Source organism: Telopea speciosissima, chromosome 5 (assembly GCF_018873765.1).
Source record: "Telopea speciosissima isolate NSW1024214 ecotype Mountain lineage chromosome 5, Tspe_v1, whole genome shotgun sequence".
NCBI classification, from domain to species: domain Eukaryota; kingdom Viridiplantae; phylum Streptophyta; class Magnoliopsida; order Proteales; family Proteaceae; genus Telopea; species Telopea speciosissima.
In genome coordinates this window covers 28378642-28386450 of record NC_057920.1, presented here as the reverse complement: position 1 = coordinate 28386450, position 7809 = coordinate 28378642, and positions in this window count along the sequence as shown.

Here is a 7809-nt window from a genome sequence, read left to right as displayed (position 1 = left end):
CAGTAGCAGTAGCATCTCCTAACTTGTATGGCTCCACACCAGTAGGAGCCTACACATACAAATTAGTCAGCCATTACATTATCAACCAAGTCAAAATGCAAAATTAGAAGGGAAGAAAAGGCCTACCCGAGGACTGGAGGGAGTCAAGCGAAGGCATGCTAGCTCTTTCGTCTTATACTCGCGGTAGCGGCCCCACGAGTTTGTCTCGACGAAGGGCTATGCATCGACTCCCTTCATATGATGGTTCATCTCCATCTTGGAGAGACTCTCCGAATCGAACATAAAGTGAGGAGGCCATTTAGGAATGCAAGGCCTCTCAACACCGGGCCACTTCCTATAGGCCCTATCACCCAGGTACCAAGCATACCCAAACGGGCCAGTAAAGACCATGCGCCGAGGCACAAGCCTCCTGGTAGCCTCTAGCCGGGTCTGCACTCCCAACTCAAGCGTGGCAAGGGTTGCCACACCACCTGCCAAGGGCAAACACAATCAATGTTAGTGCCAAGACACAAGGCAAGAGAAGAAAAAGAAATAAAAAGACAGAAAAAATATTACTTCATAAAGGGAGAGCCAGTTCAGCATCTCCCTCACCACCGACACCAGAACAGTCCTCTCCTTAGGGCGGATGTTATTGAATAGCTACATCCCAGCCCTCGAGAAGTAAGTCTCATCCCGTGTCCTCAGCCTAGGAGCATGCACGCCTAGGTGATCAAAACACCAACACTGCAATCAAGGGAAGAAAATGTCAGTACATATGATAGATACACACCAAAGCAACAAAATACAAGAAATGCAAGGTAGGAGAAGTTACCTCTAGCATGAACCAGGTGTCGCTGGCGCACTGGGTGCGCCACATCACCAAGGAATCAAGAGTCCTCAGCATATTGGCATAACCTGCCCTAGCCCATTCGAAGGACTTCACCTTCGATAGATCTCGAAGATACCACACGGTCCATACCAGGGAGATATGGATCTTTATACCACTACTACTAAACAGGGTGGTCCCCAACAGATACAAGAGGAAACACCTCATTTGCTGGTCATTCTCCTCGCGACTAGAGGAGTCTGTCACTGTCTTCCCATTCCACTGGCGACGGAACCATTGCACCACCACTATCGACTCAGGAGGACAAGTGTCGAGTTGCTTCTTCAGATCATCCTCCACGAACGTCCACTCACCAGGGCACCCAGTCACAGCATTACCACCAAAAGACAGGCCGGTATACAAGTAATAGCACTGAGGGGTGATAGCCATCTCATCCACGGGTAGATAAAATGTATGGGTGGTAGGCCACCACCTCTCTACTAAGGCCTGGGCCAACTACGTGTCGAAGGACCTAGTCTGAAGGAGAGCCAAGTCCTCAAAGCCTGCTATCGCCACCCGCCAGTAGACAACACTACACAGCTTGCCATACCAGCTAAGCATGGTCTTTTGTGATCCGTACTTATGGTAAGTCATAGGGTCCTACAACATGAAGACAAAGAAAATCTCAAAATTAGATTAGAATTCCCCAGGGAGTCAAACATGAATCTCAAGGCACTAGCATCAAACATCAGCTCTAACATAGGCCATTCATGCACACATGGAATCTAAAAACGAAGAGAAAAATAAGACAAAGAACAAATAACAATTAATCCCCAGTGGAATCCAATCTGAAACCCGGCCAAGGGCCTAGGATAAATACCATCAAGGATAAGAACATGGAAATTCCCCACGGATTTTAGAATCTATAACACTACAAATCAACACAAGGTCCCATGACAGTGTAAACATCCAAAGAAAACACGAACATAGGCATGGCAAGAGTTATACAAGCCAAGAACCACACTGGCTTGGCATAAGCACAGGTTTCAACAAGGATTATCATACGAAACCCAAAAATGAACCTAAGCTAGAGTTGGCTATTCCCCAATGGATCCCAAAGATCCAATAGGTAGTCAATTCCATACAATGCCATCGATAAAGCAAATTAAAGACAAAGAGCAGACATGTCACACAAATGTTTATAAATTTCATCCCCAGTAGAAGATAAATACAATGGACACAATAATTTCATCCATTCATGGTTCATACAAGAGTAAAAATAACATCAAACAAAGGCCAAACATACACGCATAGCATCAAGAAGATCAGAATGCAGGAAAATGGAATTAGAGTGTTACCTTGGGTGGCTTCCACACATTGTTGCAAATATGCATGGGGGGTTTCACAAAGGAGATGGCCCTCAAACCATGGAGCTCTTGAGGTCTCTTCACAATCGCTCAACACATCCTTATAGGGATCGATCTCCGAGCGGTGAGCGGTGTTATCCCCCTGTCGGATCACAATCCCCTGACTCCTTTGTCGTTTGGAAGTAGGCATATCTCCTGAAACCATAGGCCTCTTACCCCTATCTTGCTCAGACATGATAGAGAAAAACAAGAAGAAATGGAAGAAGTTACAAATGGCCTCTCCCAAAAATTCACATGGATGGAAATGAAGAAGAGAAAGAAGAGATCAATTTGAGCAAAAAATCGAAGGATTTGACAAACAAATGATCACACACGACCTCAAATGGACAAAAACCTCCTTTGAAACCCTCAAAGCACAAAAATGGAAAGAGATGGAAATGAAAAAGGAAGGTGACCTTTCATATTCATAACAGTAAAAATCGCCTAAACTCGACATTGAGCAGGGCCTCCCTCAACATTGACGCACTGTCGAGTTGAGCGCCTTGATGTCGACCCTGGTTTTCAATGTCGAAGAAGACATTTTTCAATGTCAAATTCAATGTTTTACCTTTGGATTCAAAATTTGAATCAGTGGGTCCACCCCTATGTGACTTGGCACGCTTGGCCCACCAATATGCACCTCCCATGTGGCCCCTGGTTGCCCACAAGCATGATTTCCCATCACCAATCACGCTCGCACAATTGGTGATTTTCAACTTAGGATCTCATTCAGCATAGTACGCATGCCCTTTCAATGGAAAAATTCCCAGTCTGCCCGAACTATGACAAGAGCTGTATGGCCACTTGCGGTAACTACGAATTATCCCTGCACCATGCCCTATCAACGATGAATTATCTAGAAGCGCTCATACTATTGACGACCCTCAATTGCACCATGCCCTATGAACCACAATATTTCCCGGCATGCCCGTACCATGGCAGATACTATTTACAACTTTGACGGAAGAGCCCGTACGATTGGCCGCCCTGGCACCATTATTAACTGTTCAACCAATGGGGCCGCCTGCGTAGGTACGCTTATATCCCCCGCACTCTAGTGTCCCTAAGCAAGGCCCTGGCGAGTTTTCTCTCAATCCGATGAATCGAAGTGTTCACCAAAATTACTTCTTTGACTTACAACTATTTCACAGTCTCAGTTAAAGAGGGGCATTCTGTAGACACCTCATTTTGTTTTTCCTCTGGAGGTTACTCGTGACGATGATGAGTACCCTCTAAGGCATAGAGTCGATGTTTCTGTGGATGTAGCGTTAGTGTTCACTGCTCGGATCCGTTTACCAATCGTCAGCCCCTTTGTCGGAGCTCAAAATTAGAGCCTCCAAGCCTTCCAAGATCCCTTGGAAAGGTTAGCCCTGACCCAGGCCCCATAGAACCAACCTGGCCCAACACAGAACTTGGCCCAAATAGCCTAAAACCTTCCTGTCGACACCGAAGCACCAGTTGACACTCAGAGACCCTGAGTCGACATCAACCAACATTCCATCGACATCGAGCCATCTCCACTCACTATCGAGCAGAGCATTCCTACTATCTAACTTACCTTGATATTCATAAATTTTGCACCGATACCCGAGACATCCCCCTCGATGTCGAGAGATGTTCATCGATAGCCTCTTGATGTCGACCTAACCCCTCATTAATGTCGACTCGACCCCAATTCAATGTCGACTCAATGTATATCCAAGAAGCCTAAACTTATTGTGTTTAGCTCTGATTTCACTTCCTTTCATAAAAAAGCCCAATTTTGGCAACTTGTATGCGTATATTGGCTCCCTTAGGCCCCAATAAACTCATATTTTGGCAAGAATTCACATGCCCACACCCCATTGGCCATAACCTTGACCAAATACCTACCATTAATTTGAAGACAGCTCTTTTCGACGATCCGGATCAAACCTAGCATCTTTACACGAATTTGGGAGTACATACACCCATTGACATTTATAAATACAATTTCTGTCTTGTTAAGGAGGGTCCTTGCTTTCCCTTGCTTGCTTTAATTCAGTTCTCTACTCAATTGCCTTGAGTCCTGGGCCTTTGGTCCTCTACTTGGTCCTTAGTCTTTTGCCTCTACAATCTATTGAGTTTTCACACTTGAGACTTCAAGATCATAGCTTAGAGTCATCTACCCACTGATTTTGGTGCTTGACAATGAAGTGTCGCTTACAAGGAAACAAGAGAAGCCATCACATGCTGCGATACTTGCTCCCATACAAATCTCCTGAGTCACAAAAGGGGAACCTCCGCTTCCCCGATCTTCGATCTTATTCTAATTAGGTAGGTAACTCTCTCTTTGTGCTTTAATTGAATTTTTTATCATTTCTTATCTCCTTTTCCTATTTTGCATTTTCGGAGGATTGTGATCCAATCTTTCCAGATGGAGATCACACCCCCCCTTTTCATGTTATATTTTTTTTTTGCATGCATGCATTAACTTATGATCCCAATCCCCCATAGTTTAAGACTCTCCTTACTTTAATCCATATCATGAGATTACATGTTTCCATGTACTTTGCAAACTTCGCTCATACATCCTTAATTATAGTTTTTTATTCTAATTGTCATGCCACATATGTTTAGTCTCCATGTTCCTATGTTTAATACTTCCTTCATACCCTGCATGTAAGTTAAGCCTTAGTTCTTCATTGTGCTCCTATCGTTCCTTTGATTTTTTATACACCCATCGTTCCCCCATGCTTAATTTAGTATTGATCAACGTAGGTTATGTAAAGTCTGTCCTTTACTTTCGTGCATACTAACCTTTGTTTTGCATTCAAACCTCCAGGTATGTCCTCTCAACTTCGCTTGGATATTACTCTTCATTTTTATTGTTTTAGTACTTTATTTCTTTTTCCAAAAATATGTTGTAACCCTACCCTGCCAAGCAATAGAAAGACCGGTAAGTCCAGGCGGACTGGGGGTGCCTAATATCTTTCTCAGACCATAACTTGACTCGTACCCAGACCAATGGACCATTTATCCCCAGAAGGGCATATGTATGAGAGTTTTTATACATTATAATCTTGGGTCCTAGACCCTCCTCTAGGTGGCAACTCCTTGCATACTTCTTTTCACCTCTCTCCTTTCTCCCCAAAGAGGGATGAGGTGGAGGACATGTGGCGATCCCCACCATGTCATTTGTGACCACACTTAGTAGCTGATGCTTGGCCTAGGCTTCACAGTTGAATTTCTCTGACTGGGGTATTTTTAAAATTATGGGGAGGTTTTTATCCCTTCTGACTCTTCATAAAAATTTATGTTGGGGGGCTCCGTTCCCGTACACCTTTGGCAGGGGGTTGTCTACCCCCTACAACCCCCACAGCCCACTAATTGGCTAGCGAGACTGTCGTGGTCAGGGAAAGTGTGCAGTACCTCCTTCAGCATTTGATAAAAGGGTCTTTTAAATTATTTTTAGGGATGTGGGGATAATATAGCTTGGGTGCAGGGGTAAGAGTCTTTGCGAGAGAGAGATATCAATGTCTGTCCATGTCCTGTTGTCATCATCAAGGGGTAACAAAATTCAACGTCTACACCATGTATATATTTTCAAATGTATTTTCAGAATTGTTGGTGTATATATGGATGTGGAATGGTATTATATGATCAAACAGAGTTGGTAGTCATGTTCTGTATTTTATATTTTTTGGAGTAGCCGTACCCATTAGACTTTGTTTATATGTATGTTTCCTCATAACTTGTTATGTTATTAGTGTCATTTGATCCATCTAATTGATAGGTTAGTGAACTCTGATTATACGAATGTCGGAACGTGAATAATAATTATTTCTTTAAGACTTTTGCATATATTTTATCGATTGTGTGATGTTATGACCCGACCTTCATTGCTGATATGATAAAGATAGAAGATGCTTTCCCGTGTAATCCCAGTTAGGTCTGGCTACATGGGTCTGATTAGGTCTGTTGAAATTGTGGTTGTTACAGAGAGATGATAATATATGAAAAAGAGAACATAGGGTAAAGGAGAAAGAAGATAAAATAAGGGAAATGGATAAAATAGCTTTACGGACGAAGATTGGCGTCTTTGGATTTATTGAGGAAGTCCACCTCTTACTCGTTAGAGCATTTTTGTTTATCATTCAAAAAACTACTTTCCATTAGATAAGGCTAGCTATGTATAAGTAGGACATAAAATCGGTGTTTGGTCACATGGTCTCTATACCAGCATCTGGACCAATGGGGGATGGTGCCTGGGTATCCACCTTGGGGTAGGGGTATCATTTCACAGTGCCCTATGAGAGGGCGTAGGGGGCACCACCAAGCAGTGATCTTTTTTTCATAAAGTATTACAAATACAACTACTTCTTAGTTATGGAACTATCCATCTCCTAACTTCTCTCTCTAACTCCCCCAACTTCTATCCACTACTAGCAACATACTCATCATAGCTGCTTACATGTAATCTACTTACCATAGTCACTCATAATCTATTATAATGACTCATTACTTCACAACGTACCTGGTCCTATATTCTATACATCATAAAGTATGTTGTTCCCATAGAACTACACGTAATGGCTACAACACGTAACAATTCATCCTATCTTAGGAATGACCTTTTCCTCAAGGCCAAAGTCTAAAAATTGGTTTGTCATTACCATGCGGTCTTTCCAAGTAGCTTTCATAAAAGATAATCTCTGCCCATAAATAAGAATGACGTAATGTTTTGTCTTCTCCTTGAACAACCTATGCATCATTCATTTTACATTAGAATGATACATGAAAAATAGGATAGATGCGGAAGTCTTCTGACGTAGCTTTGATACCAATTGATATATGCACGGTACCGAGAGAAGATAAGATAAGAAAGAGAGAAAATAAAGTAGGGGAGAAAAGAGATAAATAGTTTTACGGATGAAGCTTGGCATCTTTGGTTTTATTGAGGAACCCAACCTCCTACTCGTTAGAGCATTTGTTTATCATTCAAAAGACTATTTTTCATTAGATAAAACTAACTATAACTAAGTATTACAAATACAACTACTTCTTAGTTATGAAAACTACCCATTTCTAACTCCTCAACTTCTATCAACAACTAACCATGTAATCATAACTACTTACATGTAACCCACTTACAACAACCACTTTTAATCCGTTACAATAACTCATTACTTCACAACATATGTTTCTATAAAACTTCACATAACGATTACAACATGTAACAATTAGTGATGAGATTTCTATTGATGTTTGGAATGAATTTTGGATTCCCAGTTGGCCTCAACAAATTTTTGCAACTCCTATGTATTAAGTCCATGGTTTAAAGTATCGGTCCGTATCATATTAGCCGATACGTATCAGTATCGGTCTATAATGATACGATACATACCGATACGTCTCTTTTTTTTTTTTTTAAATGGTTTATCTCAGATTGTATCGGAATCTATCAATCGATACGAGCCGATACGATACAATAGGATACGATACGACCGATACATATCGATACCATCAATACGTGCGATAAAATATTTCATGGGTGGTTTAATATGTATCGATATATCTTGAAACATACTGATACCATCGATACATTCCATAAAAAAATCCCTTTCACTCACAAACTCG